Genomic DNA, 19,297 nt, shown 5'->3' on the forward strand with positions numbered 1-19,297 from the left:
GGTATAGAGTTTCAGTTTTGCAAGATGAAAAGAATTATGGGGTTGGCTGGACAACAATATGAATGTATTTAATAGCACTGAACTGTACACTTAAAAATGGTTGAAATGGTACATTTTATGTTATGTATATTTTACTACCATAAAAAAGAAAAAAAAACAAAACAAAGAAAGTGGTTATTAATTTTTTTCTGATTTCAGACTCCAGAGAGTCACAGGCTCTCTCTCCAATAAAAGATCTGTCTGTACAAACTTTTCTATTCAATTTTAGAGGATCTGCCCCCTCCTCCCATACACACACACACCATCTGTGCGGCTCTTGGGAATCCAGAGACCCCAGGCTCAGAACCACTTCTTTAAAATAACCTCTCAAATTCCGCTTCCTCCGCTGATATCGGAGTTAATCAATCTGCAACCCCAGCCAGGGAAGAGATAGATGCTTGGGTTTTGTTGCCTTTCTTCACAAAGATCTTTTCTCTCTCTCAGACTAGGACCCAGAGATTAACTGTAACATTTTCAAGAACAAATAGTACTTTCAATGCGTTTCTGGAGTGTCAGCCACACCCTCAGACACTTTAGCAATGCAGAAGAAAAAGAAAACAGAGAGCCCAGGAGCGGGGATTTCTCACAGGACGGGGTCGTCCCCAGCATCCCAGCTGCCTCTGCAACCCGCATTTCTGCATGACACACTCTCCAGCTAGCAAACATTCAGCAAATGTCCTCTCCTGGAGAAGGAGAATTTTCGGAGTTTAAATGGCTCAAGATTTCCATTCTGGGAGCCTGCACTAGAAAGAAAGAGAGAGAAACGCCCCACTACACCAACAGTGGCCACTTTGTTTATTGTTTTGCCACATGAGAGGGAAGGGGAGAAGTGGGCTGATGTAAGAGAAAGAGAATGCACTGGAAGATTTGCTTTTAAGCATATAAAACCCTGCCTACGCCATAAGACCAAAAAAAGATATTTTGTCTGTCTTCACAGAGTCCAAACTGATCATTCAAACAAAGCCACCTTTCTTCACCAACGCTTGCCCAGGACAGTACTTAAGTTATAATTTTCCTGTGTCTTTAACCCTTAAACAGGGAAGCTCTTCTGGAAGCAAAGTTGCCTAACCCCCTCCCCCTTGTTTTAGGTTTGGAAAGCAATATCACAATCCAAGACAAAGTTCAATGGGGGCGGGGGCGGGGGGCTGTCGGACAGATTGTTTCTAGTGAATGTCAAAATGCAGCTCTTCAGTAAATAGGAAAGCCAGAAAATGTGTAACATGAAACCAGGCAAAAGGCCCAGTGGAATGGTTCAAGGCAACACTTCCCACCCCCTGCCACACACACACACACACACACACACACACACACACACACACAGTGAAGGAGTGGTTTCAATTTTGTCCAGGCGAATAGAAATGAGAATAAATTTTAATCACAGCAAAAACCTCTCCCAAATAAAACTCAAAATAACCAGGCAAAACAAAGTCCCCTGTATTTCCCTGTATCTCGCAAGGGACTTTCCCTTACTTTTCTTCTCCAGCATGAATCCTTAAAGCAATCCGTTCCCAGCGTGGAAGGGACAGGTTGTCAGTGATCCAGAGTGCCTTCCAATCAATGAATGAAGGGACTCGCGAGCACCTCAAGCCCCACATCAGTGTGATATTATGCTGTTTTAGGGAAACTAGTACCTTCTTTTTTGAAATCTTTGCCTGCAGATGATCAAGGCCCCGTGATCTATGTGTTCAATTTTGTTCAGCTTGGTGAAATTAAAGACATTCAAAAATTTGTGTAAGCCCTCAGACAAGACACTTTAGAACATGAGCCTGCCTCCATGGCGATTAGCGCACAATGAATGCAGTCAGTGCCCACAGACGGGTAGAGAATGGAAAGCTTCAAACTCCCTTTGTGCTGTTATCAAGGGGCATCACCCCTGCACTCTAGGAGGGTAGACGCAGCCCGTAAAATATACCCTTTCCTTTTGAAACAGGCACTTCCGGTCCCAAGATGTTCAAATAAAACCTTTCAGGACTGCCCACGGCTTCTGCTCTCACGCTGACTTATCGTACCTCTCTGTCCAACCTGAATTACATTTAAAACCTGATTCTAAAGTACATTTGCAATTCCACCCAGCTCAGCAATCCCAGAACACAGCCGTCCTGTCTGCTCCGTGATGCTGCCCTTTGGCTCTGAGGCAAATGTTGCCCCATCAAGTGCACTTTACTGAAGTGAGAGACCCCCGCATCCCACCTCCCCTGCAAGTCGCCCATGGTGAATAGAAATAAAGTGCTGATTTTCTCCGGTGCCCACAAGGACTTCCTGTAATGGAATCACATAGTTCAAGATGCAAACACCTACACCCACGAAAACACCTTCTAAGTGTTTAAGCCTTATGAAAATGACAAGAGAGAAATGGGGTTGATATCATACAAAACACCCTGAAATTTGTAAATCCAAAAAACTGTTTTCTATTACTTTGGGATAAACTGGGCTTTTCTAAAACCACGCTTGTTTTGGGCAAAATATTCAAAATATGACGGAGGCGTGTCTTTGGGAGTGAAAGAGTGAAGTCACCTACAGCTTAACCATCCCCTTTATCCACCCTATTCCACTCCGAAGGACGTTCGTCTACTTCCAACGTCCACTCCGAAGGACGTTCGTCTACTTTCCAACGTTCACACTGAAGGACGTTCGTCTACTTCCAAAAAGTAGGCCTGTCTTCAAAGAAAGAAGATTGGCACCATTTAAGATTTTTCAAACAGTTTGCCAGTGAGGATCTATACTAGTGAGCAAGACAGAAATGGATAGAATGAGTATATGACTTCCACACTGGTTTCTTTAATGATTTTTTATTATATTATGTTAGTCACCATACAGTACATCCCCGGTTTCCGATGTAAGGCTCGATGATTCATTAGTTGTGTATAACTCCCAGTGCACCATGCAATACGTGCCCTCCTTACTACCCATCACCAGTCTATCCCATTCCCCCACCCCCTCCCCTCTGAAGCCCTCAGTTTGTTTCTCATAGTCCATAGTCTCTCATGCTTCATTCCCCCTTCTGATTACCCCCCTTTCTTTATCCCTTTCTTCCCCTACCGATCTCCCTAGTTCTTATGTTCCATAGATGAGAGAAATCATATGATAATTGTCTTTCTCTGCTTGACTTATTTCACTTAGCATTATCTCCTCCAGTGCCGTCCATGTTGTAGCAAATGTTGAGAACTCGTTCTTTCTGATAGCTGAGTAATATTCCATTGTATATATGGACCACATCTTCTTAATCCAGTCATCTGTTGAAGGGCATCTCGGCTCCTTCCACAATTTAGCTATTGTGGACAATGCTGCTATGAACATTGGGGTACATATGGCCCTTCTCTTCACTACGTCTGTATCTTTGGGGTAAAAACCCAGTAGTGCAATGGCTGGATCATAGGGTAGTTCAATTTTTTAACTTTTTAAGGGACCTCCACACTGTTTTCCAGTGTTTTTTTTAAAAAAATAACTCTGGTTATTTGAAAGCCCATTTGGCATATATATATTATAGATCTTACTTGGTAAGTCCCTCTTTTTTTTCATGTGTGTGCCCACTTCAGAGGAATCCATACTGGCCTAGCCCGTTGAGTCCACTGTGGCAAATAATGGTAGGACAGCTAATGCCTGCATATCTGCTAAAAATTCAACAGCATAACCGTTTAAGTAGGTAGTGATTAAACTTTAAAGTCCTTGAAAATCTATAAGAAGATGTGGTCCCTATATACAATGGACTATTACTCAGCCATCAGAAAGAATGATTACCCAACATTTGCAGCATCATGGACGGGACTGGAGGAGATAATGCTAAGTGAAATACGTCAAGCAGAGAAAGACAATTATCATATGGTTTCACTCATTTATGGAACATAAGAAATAGCAGGAAGATCAGTAGGAGAAGGAAGGGAAGAATGAAGGGGGGGTAAACAGAAGGGGAATGAACCACGAAAGACTATGGACTCTGGGAAACTGAGGGCTTCAGAGGGGAGGGTGTGGGGGACTGGGATAGGCAGGTGATGGGTATTAAGGAGGGCACGTGTTGCGTGGAGCACTGGGTGTTATACGCAAACAATGAATCATGGAACACTACATCAAAAACTAAGGATGTATTGTATGGTGACTAACATAACATAATAAAAATTATTATTTAAAATAATAATAATAATAATAATAATAATAAAGTCCTTAAAAATCTAGGATGCTGGTTAAAATGTAGATTCCTGGGACTATGCCTGGAGATTTTAACTCTATAGGTCTGGAGTGGGACTCTGGAGTCTCCAGGTGGTTCTGAAGCAGATCAGTCCATGCACCACGCAGTTGATTAAAACTTCTGTTGGTCTCACTGCACAGGATACCTGGTTCTACATTCTGCAGTTTCAGCCAGACGGTTGTGCTAGTGGATGCTAAGGAATTAGGTCACCCACTCCTAGCAACTAGGGTAGGGATGGTGTTCCATTTGGGGGGAAATCTCTCTTCAACTCAGTCATTCAATATGCTGGGCTAGATATTTGGTATAATCCTCTCGTCTCCCCCTTCTCCTTCAACCCTGCCAAGCTCCTTGTGGGAAGGGCTTTCACCAGAGGGCATCTGGAGGTCCTGAACATCTTTGCTGTCATTGCCCCCGGAACACACAGGTGGTGATGAGTGACCTGCATTCTCCCTCCCATCTGGCAGCCTGGATGCCAAAAGACCTCGTGCACCTGTCCTTCCAAATGCCTTCATGCTCTAGGTGGTGGTTCTCAACCTTGGCCACACACTGGGGAAACACAAGGGAGCTTTAACAAATCCTGAAGACAGGGTCTCAGCTCCAGACTGCTTTAATTGGTCCAGGGTGGGGCCTGGAGACGGGGAGGTTTAAAAGCTCCCTCAAGTGTTTCTAACAGAGCTAACGTTGAGAGTCTCTTAACAGCAGCAGTTGGCGTGCCTTTCCACTAAAGGGCCAGACAGTAAAAACGTTAGGCTTTGCTGGCCATACGGTCTCTGTCACAACTACTCAACTCTGCAGTTGTAGCTAGGAAAGCAGCCACAGACAATATACAAATGAATGGGCGTGATCGTGTGATGATAACACTTACGGACACTGCAATCTGAATTCCACATAATTTTCACGTGTCATGAAATAGTCTTCTTTTGATTTTTTTTTTTCCTGAACCATTTAAAAAGGTCAAAACCATTCTTGGGTCACAAGGTGGCAAAAATCAAAATCAGGTAGTAGGCTGAATTAGGCCCTCACGCTGTGGTTCTCTGACCCTTCTTCTGGAGCAAACCAAAAATGAACGTTAGAGCCATTGGGGTCATGGTCAGCTATGGAAAACCTATTAGAGCACAAACTTTTAATCTTTACAAAAATTATTTATATATATTTTGGACTCGGTCTTACTGTTTCTTGGTACAAGAAGCTGGGTTTTATAAGAGGTGGGTCTTTGGTATACATATAAGAATTATGGAATTCCTTTTACAAACTGTGAATTATCATCTTCCATTCTTTGTCCCTCCTACCAGCACTCAGTGGAGAAAGCGGGGAACTGAAATTCTTTTTTGTTTTGTTTTAATATCAACTAACCTTCATTAAGTGATGCCATGTGCATTACCCAGTGCCAAGGACATGAAGGAATACAGAAGTAAATGCAAGCGCAAAATTATAGTAAATGTTAAAAGGAAAAAATGTTAAGGGCTTTAATTTATCTCTAACTCCTCTTCCACATGAAAACAGAACCTGGAAAAAGGCTGGTTCCGTGGGCTCTGCAAGCACACAGCCAAAGTTCCAAAAGTAGCTAAGCTCTCACAAGTTCTGTGACTCTGAGCAAGTCAGTGCTTTATCCTTATAATGTCGTCTGCTTTAAGGAATGGGTGTCACCTGCTTTTACAATGCCTAGTTCCCAGCAGAGTATCCTCCGTGTTATAACTGGGGTGCTATAAATAATATGTTGGAGAAGAGGTCCGATCATGCCTGTTATGCAACTAATAATGGACAGTACAAGTTTCTGCAAAGGCAGAACGCGTAAATGTTTAGACAGCTCCGTGGCACTGAATCATGGTGAGATCCCTTTGTCCAGCTCCCCCTTCAGCACAGAGGTACTCATTGCCCCTATTGCTGGAGTGTTCACTGCTAATGGCTCAAGGCTAAGTTCCTTCCCCAGAAACTGTCTTCTCCTTAAGGCAATTGCCTTGCCCACGGTTACGTCCCCTCTCCAGAGATAGCGGGCATCCAGTGACAGGTCAATACAAAGTTCCAAGGCCTGGCCTCTTTACCTATGAGATCTGCTCAGGCCTTTGTTGAGATGGCATCGCTGGTCAACATCCCCCACCCCCCGCCCGGTGCTGCAACCCTCACTCCCTCACCTGCGGATCCTGAGAGCCCACCCACTAAGCCTCTGCATTTAGCTCTCCACCTGAGTCTGTTTCTACATCCAGCCTCAGCCCTGCTCGTGAGCTGCAGCCAGAATGATAACACCTGACATTGGCATACACACTTAACTAGAGCATGTCCTTTTTTTTTTCACAATCTGTGTTGTCACAGATGACAGTGGAAAAAGATTATTTTCAGAGAAATTCTCATTAGTGGCTCAGATAATCTGGATCAAAAAGATCCACCCTTGTACTGTTCAATCATACATGAAAGCACCCATTTTCATAGAGTAGGTGCAGCTCTCACAAGCTACAACTCATGTTTAATTAAAGGGGTCAGAGCTGCACACTTCCTCTGTGAGGCAATTCTCAGTTTTCCTAAGGAGAATACCAGTAGGGCATGGAACAAGCCTGCCTGGCAGGTGGAGACACGCACCAACTGTCCTGCCTTTCCTTTGGCCACAAAGCTCTCTTTTTATCAAAGAAAGGACTCTTTCGTGCTGAGATTAGTTTTTAATGAATTTTGAGTGCCTTCCGTCTGGCTCACTCTTCCCAAAACGAACTGCATCATTGATTTTCCTGGCTGTATATACACAGACATACAGCAAAATTAGAACCCGCTGCGCCGGCATTCCCCAGGCTTTGCCCTTTTCTTAAAAACAAAAACAGAACAACAATAAAAACCTCCAGATGCTTTGGGGGATTTTCTGGAGAAACACGTTTTCAAAATTAAGGGGTTTCCATATGATCCATGGCCCAACCGTAAACCTCGTTTTGAAACCACAGGCCAGGCTTCCCTTCTACCTGTGGTTCTCAAAGGGTGGTTCCCAGACCAGCAGCATCAGCAAAACCTGGGAACTTGATAGGCATGCAAATTCTTGAATCAAAAGCTCTGAGACTGGGGTACAACATGTTTCAGCAAGTCCTCCAAGTGACAGATTCCCTTGCATGCTGAAGTCTGAGAACCACTGTCTGACACAATCTTTATCTGTCCTTAGTAGAGATCAGAAAACATCACTAAAAGTATCCTCACCTACAGATTTGTGATTATCATTATGAAGGCCCTTCCGGAAAGAACTCACAAATAAGGATCTGGCATATTGAATCCAGGCCACATTCCAAACTGAGGACTCAACATTTCCTTACTCTGCCACTGCTGGCTTTCAGCATTTCCCTGAGCTTTGTTCCTTAAAGTTCTCTCATTCTGATGAAGGCAAGTACAAACATTCAGGCAGATCTGGTTTCTGGTGCCACCACTCAGTAATGTGCTAGGTGACCTCGGTGAATTCCCTAATTTCCCTAAGTCTCGGTATCCTCATGGGCAAAATAAGATTAATAGTGATATCTATTTTACAAATGTCAACTTTTGTGATGATGACAGTGCTGATGATAGTAGCTATTACTTAATCATGAACTATTTTGTAGACTGCTTGCTAACAGTTGAACCTAGAAAGAGGCTGAAACCAGTTCCATGGGGATTGAGAAATCTTTCTCTTCATCTGAATCAACTCCTTGAGCCCCAAGGGTCTTTGAACCGAACTGAGTATCTTCAGTGAATTTATTTTTATTCCTTTGTTTAGCAATATATATGAATGGTGTCCATGTGCCAAGCATTCTGCCTTGGAGCTAGGGGCCTGACCCAATTGTCTGAGAGATCCTCATTCTGGAATCTGACCTCGTTTAGGATGCCAGATTCCATGTTGGTAGATTCTCTAGGTCTTTTCTGCTTTCCTCTGCCTACCAGCAGTGACCATGTAGCTTTCAAGTCCTCCAGAGTCACCTCAAGATCTGTGATTAGGCCTGAGAAGACCTGAGGAGAGAAGAAACCTCTCTCTTAATCAATAAATACTTATTGATCCAACTATATCTTAGGCACTGTGCCTTTGAAACCTGCCAGGGCTATGAACCAGGCTTCCACAAGACCCTTCAAACCCAAAGATGACAGATGATGGAGCTCTTATGATTAGTCCATTGAAGTAGAACCACAGGGGACCCAACCCCTTCTGGGCCAGACACAGTCTGGGATGCACTCTGAGCTTTTTCAAGATGCTTCCATGAAGCTACAGCCTTGGTGTTTCTAGGAACACTGGTTCAAAAAGCCTATTCTACTTGCACTGTTAAATGCTTCAGACCAGTGTGTCTGTCAAAATCAAAATTAGAAATCTATTCTCTTGCTCCTGAAGAACATTTGCACTGACTATAATTGACAATGCTTGGGGTGCTACAAATTCAGTTCTGACTTCAATAGGAAACCAAAAAGGGCTACAAAAGGGAGATACTCAAATGCCTTCTCATCTGGCTCTGCACAGTAAAGGAGGCCTAGGGGAAAAAATCACTGCAGAAAGCTATTGCACTCAACAATTGGAGCTAAAAACACTGGGGTCTCCCCAAAATGCATAGACTTTCACATTCATGCATTTTAAGCTCTGAATTAATTTGTTCCTCCTCAAAACACGTGAGGCCACCCTCTACCATCCATATTTAGACATGGGCAGCTAACCCTTCTCACTTGGCTCAGTACATGTGTACATATGACCCTTCTGAGAGTGTGTTCTTGCGTGTGTCTGTGTGATAACATCTGCCTACCTGTAAGTTTCTATAGACTCATATGGACAAATTAGCAGGCCCCGGTTTTAGTTGCAACATATTTTTAGAAACTGCTTCATAAAGTGGATCGCATTTTCCATGGAAAAGATGCTATAATTGGGAGTTTCATTCCTGACCAAAGACTCCTCCGCAAATAAAATACAGATACTGTAAACAACTTGTCATGGAACAAAAAGAATGACCATTTTACAAACCTCTATAAATATCTGAAGCATTAAAACACTGCCGTTGATGAGCACTGGGTGTTATATGCAACTAATGAACCGTGGAACACTACGTCAAGAACGAATGATATGTTGGCTAATGGAACATAATAAAAAAAATTCCAAAAAAAAAAAAAAAAACCCACCAAACCCCACTGCCCTAAGTCCTATAAAAGGGAAATAAACATACACAATACCTATACATGTAGTCTCAAAGTTTGTCACCCACAAAAATACAGCTCAATTGAATTATGTTCTAAAATTAATGCACTCGCTGTAATAACATGAGACATTCGATTAGCAATTTAGCAAACCTTGGATTTAGTAGAGCATTTTGGGGATGATTTAAATAGTGCCAATCTTCTTTTTTTAAAGGTGTCCAAGGAAATTGAGCTAATGTCTTCCTTTCCCTATGAGGAAGAAGTCAATGTTTTACTGCGTCAACTACTTCCATCTCGTAAGCCTCTTTCTCCTCCTGCTTTTTCTGTTCTTCTTCCTTCTCCCCAGCCACTCCACTTCCCAATATGTGATTATTATGGAAGTACTGTATTTTCATCATGCAACTCTGTCCTGGCCAAAAGTGATGAGTGCAGGATTAGGTCCCAAGCACCGTCTCCCCTGGGAATTTGATATTTGGAACCTAGAGAACCAAAGATGGGGAATCTCTGGAGTCCTCCTGCTGGGGGCTCAGGACCCCAGACCCCTGTCCTTCTACTAGTTTGCTCATGGTTTTCCAGTTTCCATGAGCTGCCCCAATATCCCTTCAGGAAACCCCCCTTTGGGCTTAAACTAGGCAGAGTCATTTTCTGTTATTTAAAGCAAAAGGACTCTTCATAAATATACCTATGACAAGTAGATGCACTTAAAATGATTTCTCCCACCTGAAAGCTCAGGTCAAAGCAATACTTCACGACCTAGAAAATGTGCACAGCAAGTGACAAAAACACCCAACAAATCAATAAGCACTCTACACTTTCACTTTAGGTATTAAACATATGACAGGAAAACCCTTAGACCAAACTGTTCCTCTTGGTTATCTCCAGTGAGTTGTCTGGTTTTCTCTTTTATTTTGCCCTACTTTCCAGTTCCCACAATAAGTCAGATTTACTTTTTGCAATCAGAAAAAAAAAAAATTTCCACTGTAAACAGTGACAAAATGTTAAAATGAGATGTCCCACAGAGGATTGACATCGGTGACGAAGATCATAGCTGCGCTGTTGTTCTCTCACTTAGAAGTGATTTTTAAAGATGACTCAGGCCTGCTGTTATTCTCTCAATGGTCCCCCACCATCTTAATCTATTCACGGCTAAAAGAGCAGTTTCTTAGCTTCAAAGCAATGTCACTAGGAAACATTAAGTACTGTAGGGGCAGGATATGGAGTGAGAGTACTTGGGTTTGAACTCCAGCAAAAGAGCTGTGTGGACTTGGGATGGTCACTTACCCTCTCTGAGCCTCAGCTTCCCCTGCTTTAAATTGGGGAATTCGAGTACCCTCCTCTCAGGGTGTTTGTGCAGTTCAAAATAGTCCACTGTGCAGTGGGAAACAAGCGTTAGCTATTGGTATCTACTCTTGCCTCTTGTCCTCTAGCAGCCCTTTCAGCCAGTGTGGCTTTTAGTTGGGTTTCTTTGTCACGAAAATAGAAGAAGCCACTCTGCCCCCTTACCAGATTCTCTTGGCTGAGGACCTGCTGGAAACTCAAGCCCTGAAGCTTCAGTTATCCTTCTCCTACTGGCTTTCAACAACATACAATTCACTTACACCATACTGAGTATTCCCAAAATATAACTCATCTACCTAGTAACTGTACTTTAAAAAAATTATAGTAAAATACACATAATCATAAAGTTTGCCATTGTGACTGTTTTTAAGTGTACGGTTCAGTGGCATTAAGTGCATTCACTTCGTTGTGCAATGATCACCCCCACCCATCTCCAGAACTCTTCAACTTCCAAACTGAAACTCCGTCCCCACTAAGCACCGACTCCCTGACAACCACCCCCGCCCCTGGCAACAACCACTCTACTTCCTGTCTCTGGATCCGACAACTCCAGGTACTTTGTGTAAGTGATATCACACAGTATCTGTCCCTTGGTGACTGGCTTATTTTACTTTGCATAATATCGTCAAGGTTTGCTATGATCTGAATGGTGGTGTCTTCCCAAAATTTGCATGTTGCAATCTCAATCCCCAAAGGCAATGAATGGTAGGAGTAGGTGGGGTCTTTGGGAAGTAATTTTGTCAGGAGGATGGAGCTTTCATGAATGAGATTAATGCTCTTACTAAAGAGATATCACCGAGCTCCCAGCCCCTTTCGCAATACAGTAAATCTGTGATTCGGAAAAGGGCCCTCACCCAACCATGCTATCACCCTGATCTCAGCCATCCAGACTCCAGAACTGTGAAAAATTAGTATCTGTTGTTTCTAAACTACCGAGTGTGTGGTATCTTGTTACAGCAGCCCAAACAGATGAAGACACGGCTCATTCAGGTTCTAGCGTGTACCAATTTCCTCACTTTATTGAGGTATCGTTGACAAATAAAATTGTCATATTTTTAAGGGTACAATGTGATGATTTGATTTACATAGACATTGTGAAAGGACTCCCATAATCAAGCTAATTAACACATCTGTCACCTCCCGTATTTAACTTTCGTGTGTGTCTGTGTGTATGAAAATACTTAAGATCTAGTCTCAGCAAATTTCGATTATACAATACAGTGTTATCAGCCATAGTCACCATGCTCTGCATTAGATCCTCAGACGTTGATCATCTTAAAATTAAAAGTTGGCGCCCTTTTGCCAACATCTCCCCATTTCCCAACCCCCAAACCCCAGCAACTACCATTCTATCCTGCTTCTATGAGTTAGACTTTCTGTTGTTCCACTTTTTTTTTTTTTTTTTTTTTTTTAAGATTCCCCATGTTTGTCTTTCTCTGGCTTATTTCACTCGGCATAATGCCTTCCAGGTTCATGCATGTTGTCACAACGGGCAGGGTGTTCTTTTTTTAAAGCTAATATTCCAGTGTGTGTATGTGTGTGTCTCACATTTAGTTTATCTATTTGTCCATCAGTGGACACTTGGGTTGCTCCCACCTTTTGTGTTTGGTGAATCATGATTCTCTGACCATGGATGAACAAATATCTGAGTCGCTGTTGTTTTTTTTTTTTTTTTTTAAGATTTTATTTATTTATTCGACAGAGATAGAGACAGCCAGCGAGAGAGGGAACACAAGCAGGGGGAGTGGGAGAGGAAGAAGCAGGCTCATAGTGGAGGAGCCTGATGTGGGGCTCGATCCCATAACGCCGGGATCACGCCCTGAGCCGAAGGCAGACGCTTAACCGCTGTGCCACCCAGGCGCCCCCTGAGTCGCTGTTTTCTAGTCATTTAGAACTATACCCAGAAATGGAATTGCTGGATCATATGGTAATTCTATTTTTAATATTTTTAGAAACTCCCATGCTGTTTTCCCTAGTGGCTGCACCATTTTACATTGCCACCAAGAATGCACAAGAGTTCCTAATTTCTCCACACCCTGCTAAGATTTGTTATTTTCTGTTTTGTGGATTTGTGTAGGTGTGTTTTAAATAACAGTCATTCTAATGAGTGTGCAGTGCAATCTCATTGCGTTTTGATTTGCATTTTCCTAAAGATTAGTGACATTGAGCATCTTTTCATGTGCTTATTTGGATGTCTTCTTTGGAGAAATGTCTGTTCAAGTCCTTTGCCCACTTTTTCCTAAAGTTGTTTGTTTTTTGTTGTTGTTGCGTTGTATAAGTCCTTCATATAGTCTGGAGATTAACCCTTTATCAAATATATGATTTGAATATATTGTTCTTATTCTGTGGGTTGTCTTACACCTGTTCACGCAAATAGTAACCGTGCACCCACATGTGAAAGACGTTGCACTAACGACTGAGCAAAACAGTGCCATCGACTTTCATACCCTCTCTCCCTTCACTTGACTCTGTCATGCTATCAGACCCCTTCCCAATGCTTGGAGACATTTTTTTTTATTACTAGATCTTTGGAGTCTTCTAAAAGGACTTCAATTGACTATTTCATCTCAGATATCTGAGAAGTGAGATCTCAGTCCTAAATAGGTTGTGAGGAACTGGAGAGCTGTGAAACTTGACACTAGAAGAGACAGTCACTGTCCACACACACACACACACACACCACTCAAAACCTCCAGCAAGAGCTTCCTGCCATCTACACGTGTGTGACAGGAAGTACTTCCACTTAAATCAGTGCTTGCCGAAGAGTATTTGACTGTTAGGTTTTATTGTAACTGTTCTCACCAGCTGGTAAAGGTTATAAACCTTGACTCTGGGACCCTGGACCCTTACTGGGGTCCTAACGTTCTTTCCTGATTGCTGAACAATGGTGCTTGTTTTATCTAATTACGTACATTCCCTCTCAGCCAGAGGGCTTGGTTTCAAGCCTTAGTGTGACCACCATAAACTAGAACTTAAAAACTCCTGATGTTTTTCCTCCTTACCACTCTCAGTAAACCTCTTCCTGGAGGAATGTCTCCTTGCACAGCAAGTGAAGAGACTCTGTTTTCTGCCCACATCTGGCGGTGTGTGTGTTTTGTATGCCGCGTGGGCTACAATCCTACTGACTCCCACGGGGCTCAATCCCACGACCCTGAGATCACAACCTGAACAGAAACCAAGAAACGGACGCTTAACGGACTGTGCCACTGAGGTGCCCCAGCTACTCCAAGTTTTATACAGAGACACGTATCTTATCCCTGGGTAGCTGCGACTGATCTCGTCCCTCGAATCCTCAGGGCATTTAGATAAATCCCAGCCTGTTTTCAAACAGATATCTTAATTTAGCCTTCAAACATACAGATATTTGACCTCCGCGAATACTTCCCTCCTCATGGTCACATGCCTTAGAAACCACAAACACAGGCCTTTATGTAAATGTTCGGCTGCATCATGGATCGGCTTTGCATCAAATGGCTGTTAACACACACGCACGCACACGCACGCGCTATGCATTTGTCTCTGAAGAACTGCCTTTAACGTCCTGTTGGAGCCAAAGAATCAAAATTTCAAGATAGTGAATTAAATTTGCAGAATCACTGTTCATTAGCAGTAACGTTTCACAAACAGGAAATTAGTCCAATTACAATATCCTCTGAGTTACGATCTCTGCTTCCTCATTGCTTTACCCAGTACCAAATCACACAAATAGCCTGCTTCGTGTCTACAGCCGCAGTTCAAAAACCAGCACTGCTCAAGGTTTTTCTGCCCCCGTGGAATGGAATGGAATGGAATGGAGCAGATAAATTAATTCATGATGTGCAGCCCCTTACGATCAACTAGAGAAAATGAATCCGAAGCCAGGACCCTAAAAAGGGAGCATTTACCACCCATTGTCTAAGAGCTCCACATTCAACTTCATAGACCCCCAGGGATGGCAGTCACAGGAATGAGGCAACCCCGCGGCCAGCTGCCGCTTCCCAGCTGTCCTGGAGCCTGGTGTGGGCAGATCCTGTGCTGGGTGTCTCGTGCTTAGCCTGGCTGATTTCATTACCAAATACGAGTTACAAACACAAGACAATAAATACAGGAAGAGGACAGAGTAGTAAGACAATGATCTTGAGGTCCCTCCCACCAGCAGTGAGCCCTGCCCCTTGAAATAAATGATGCCCTGTGATGAATGTGAAGAACTAATGTCCCCTCGACAGTTTCCTATGAAGTTCTGTTCTTTAGGATTGACAGTCAAGTCCTGTCGCACCAGCTCCATTCATTGGGTTTACCCCGAAGTGTGTTTATCCCTCCTTTGGTATCTGAGGCAGGTTCCCACCTAGACACAAAGAAGGAGGCACCCTCAGGGAGAGAGGGAAGATTTTTTTTTTCTTCTTTGCATGATCTAGATGTTTACTCAAAGGAGGGAAAACGGGCTTCAGGTTTTAGTGACCTGACTTATTTTGTGTGAGTGTGTATGCGTGTGTGTGTGTGTGTGTGTGTGTGTGTGTGCACCTGACTTAGATCGAATGGGGTATTTTGTTTTCTTTAGCTTTGTTTTAAAAATCAAAATAGAAACTCTTTTAGAAGAGAGCAAATGACTATATCCTCTTCAGCATGATTTTCACTTTCCCTTTCTCTTATTTCCTCTTGATACTGTTCTCTAGACATTTTAAAGACAACTGTGGCGGTGAGCCTTTGTTGTCCTAATGATCTTGTTTCTCTTTTCTATCAGGAAAAACTCCTCCTTTGCGCTGTTGCATGAACACCTGGTTACTAAAAACTGAGACCTGGTCCTAAATCAGTCAAGAGGATAAATGTCTGGGTGAGAATTAGCGGCAGAACAACAGTAGAAGCCACCCACGGAGCTCCTTTGGGGACTAAATCTGGAGGGGTGTGATAGACACTTTGAAAGGGGTATGATCCAGGGAACTGCTGAGAAAGTGAAAGGCCTCTTGTCCTTTTCTTTTTTCTCTGCTCTATTTGAGTACTCTCTGTGTTCTAGAAATCCTGTGGATTCAGCCCTCAAACAATTGGCAAAAAATTCTGTCATGAAGATAAGAATTCTACTCCACCTTTCTTCTCTGTTTCAAATGCTGACCCACTTGTTAGATCTTAATCGTGGCTCCTTCTTGATCATCAGGAATTTCCCATTGCTGTTCCCCATTGTCTGGAATAATGTATTAACTAATTTAGAGATGGCGAGACCATTTATCATGGGTGGGACATCAGCCTGAAATATCATCGTTTGTATCTATAGTGGCAATTAGATACACTACTTCATCAGCATTCACACCTGGTTGACTATGTTTATGTTTGTTTGATGGTGAGGGTAAGAAGATAGCCGTGGTTGCACAAAATAAAGTTCTTTCTTTTGGCATTCTAACCAGTCCAGTGAAATCTTTCCTCTCGAATTGAGTAGGATTATGAGTTAAATGAAACTTTGCGAATACGTGAACTTTAAATTTAAAATAACTTGAAACCTGACTAAATCTAATGTTTTAATGATAACATCCAAGATAATTGGTAACAATGCAACTTGAAAGGTGGCCAAATGTCAAAACACATATAAGTTGAGAGAGAAGGAGAGGAGAAGGAGATAAAGACAGAAAAATTAAAAGAGAAGGAAGAACAGTAAATATTTGGGAAACGGGGCATGAATTGGAGATTGTAGAGAAATCCTCGAGCTTGCAAACATCTCCCCAGAGTACAAAGCGCCATGCTTGAATCACACAGGGACACATCTACAAGGACTAACATCCAGATATCATGCCGGGCTCCTTCCCTTGGGTGTGTACGTTAGTTATACACTGAATCTTCATGGCAGAGAAAAAAATAATCTTTTACCATTTACTAAGTAATAGGAAAATATAAACTTCCAAGTTCACAAAGATTTAAAAAATTGATACTAAAGGGGCACCTGGGTGGCACAGTGGTTAAGCGTCTGCCTTCGGCTCAGGGAGTGATCCCGGTGTTATGGGATCGAGCCCCACATCAGGCTCTTCCGCTATGAGCCTGCTTCTTCCTCTCCCACTCCCCCTGCTTGTGTTCCCTCTCTCGCTGGCTGTCTCTCTCTCTGTCGAATAAATAAATAAAATCTTTAAAAAAAATTGATACTGAAAATAAGATACTACATGGCTGAGAGAAGACTGTCAAGTAGTCAGTTCTTCAGCAGAATAATTTAGCAATACACACCAAATGCCTTCAAAACAGTTATACTGTTTGGTCTTGTTCGAAACCTTGAGGACATTGTGCTAAATGAAATAAATCAGTCACAAAAGGACAAACACTACATGATCCACTTACAAGAGGTACCCAGAGTAGCCAAATTTATAGACCCGGAAAGTAGAATGGTGGTTGCCATGGGCTGTGGGAGGAGGGAATGAGGTGTTACTATTTAATGAGTACAGAGTTTCAATCTGGGAAGATGAGAAAGTTCTGGAAATGGATGGTAATAATGGTTGCACAACAACATGAATGTCCTTAATGCTACTGAACCATGCACTTAAAAATGATTAAGATGGTAAATTTTATGTTATGCATATTTTATTACAATAAATGATAGTTTTGAATATTTAGCAATAGGGATATGCTCAAGATGATAGAAGTAGTATCAACTATTTTCCAGATTTTTCTACAAAAATCATTGTACGTTCACGTATGAAAAAGACCGGGAAGGTATTCCAAAACACAAAATGTTGGTAGACATTATCTTAGGTGAGATGATGAGCGATTTTCTTTTTTTCATACTTTCCTGTATTTTCCAAATGCTCTAAGTAGCCATACAGTATTTTTATAGCTAGGAAATAAAATTTAAAAGCTCAGTCCCTAGACAGATAGTAGCTACACTTGAGGTGAGCACAGCATAAAGTAGAGAGAAGTTGAATCACTATGTTGCACACCTGAAACTAGTGTGACATGGTGTATCAACTACACACAAATTTTTTAAAAATTTAAAAATAAAAAAATAAAAGCCCACCCCCTACGTCTCTATCCCCTTACCCTATTTTATTATGACAGTAATGGCACTTATTACTACATGAAACTATTTTGTATACTTATTTGTTTCCTTGCTATAGCCTTGTTTCCCCAGCTAGAACATAAACTCCGTGAGGTCAGAGACTTCTGCGTCCTCAATTCTTGAACAGTTTCAGGCACTTAATGGGCACTCCATTAATATTGGAGTGAAAGACAATGAGTAGATGAATGGACACAAAATCAGTCATTCTTGGGTAAGGACAGTGGGCATTCTTTTGTCCGGGGTCCCCATTCCAGACACCTGTGGCAGCTATACCTTCTTCCTTCCAGCTGTAATCTGCTCAGGATTGGAGAAAGGGTTTTCTCCAGGTTAAGGATCATTGGGATGACAATAAAGCCTGGACACATCCAAAGGAGGACTAATAGGGGAGAAAGCCATCTAGACACGAGGCCACCTGCAAGAATAGTTGAAGGGACTAAGATTGGAAAAGAGAAAACTCAAGAGAAGAAACACAGCTATCTCCAAATCCCAGGAGGTAATCAGGTGGAATCATGCATTTATTCAATAATCTCCACTGAGCCTTCTCCGTGTGCCCAGAACTGGGGTGGCCACCAAGAGTACAAAAGAAGTAGAATTAGATTTCATCTGTGTGGCCCCGTAGGGAATACTGGGGGTTGGTGAGAAATTTGGGAAGACAGATTAGAATGCATCCTAGTGAGTCCAAAATATCATTTCCTAGAGTGCATTTCACGGAACCCTAGGGATACGTGGGATGTTCATTTATGTTACATGAAAAAAAAGGATTCTGGGGCCAAATAAGTTTAGACAATCTTGAGATAGAATTTTTTAAACTGCTACACAGGACTTCTCAGGGTTTTTAATATTCTCTTATATACTGCCACTCTCCTAAAGAGTAATGTGATTCCTTTCCCCAAAACTTTGAACCACAGGACACTTTTCCTAGGCCTACAATTTCATGGGATGAGCATTAGGAAGAGTTATCCTGACTTCATAATGAGAACATTCACCTTTGGAAAGGGTGGCCTGCAACCACAGACGCAGATGGGCACTGTGCCTTGTCCCGGAGACACACGGTGACACCATGTAGAAAAGATGCCCGAGGCTTCATCCTGAATCACTCACATCAACCCAGTCCTCTCACCTCACAATTCTCCCAGTTACCAGTCTGGGCACTTGCTTGTTCCTTTTTCCATTCTTGCCTTGAACTCGACCTTAATGACCCATTACTTGTACATCTGCTTGTGACCTGTGCTCTCTATAATAATGAATTTGGTTCTTCCCCTATGCTGGGTAAGGCTCCCCTGGTTCAATTCCACACAGCTCACTGTACACAGAGAAGGAAGACTCAGACAAGGAGCAAGCAGGTTCTATGCCTCATAAATGGGGAGAACTTGGGCTTTCTGATACAGAAAGCTCTTCCCTGGTCTTCTTTTCAGCCACTTCTTCAACAGGTCTGACCTCCTGTAATGTTAATATCTAGGCATGCTCGTAAATACTTTACGTACCTGGAAAACCAGGTATTTCTATGACTTCATCATCTTCTCAGTTCTTACATGGAATGCAGACGCTCCACCACACCTTTGGGAAGACTTTCACATGATGAGCCCCTCATCCGAGGTCACTGGGCTATGTTCTACCTTCCA

General features: G+C 42.5%; 1 protein-coding gene across 2 annotated transcripts in view; it reads right to left on the bottom strand.

The window, feature by feature from the left end:
- SHC4 (SHC adaptor protein 4) overlaps nucleotides 1-19,297 on the bottom strand; it is a 138,401-nt gene that overhangs the window by 78,952 nt on the left and 40,152 nt on the right. The window lies entirely within an intron of this gene.

Source organism: Ursus americanus, chromosome 36 (genome assembly GCF_024610735.1).
Source record: "Ursus americanus isolate L20-20 chromosome 36, mUrsAme1.1.p, whole genome shotgun sequence".
NCBI lineage: Eukaryota > Metazoa > Chordata > Mammalia > Carnivora > Ursidae > Ursus > Ursus americanus.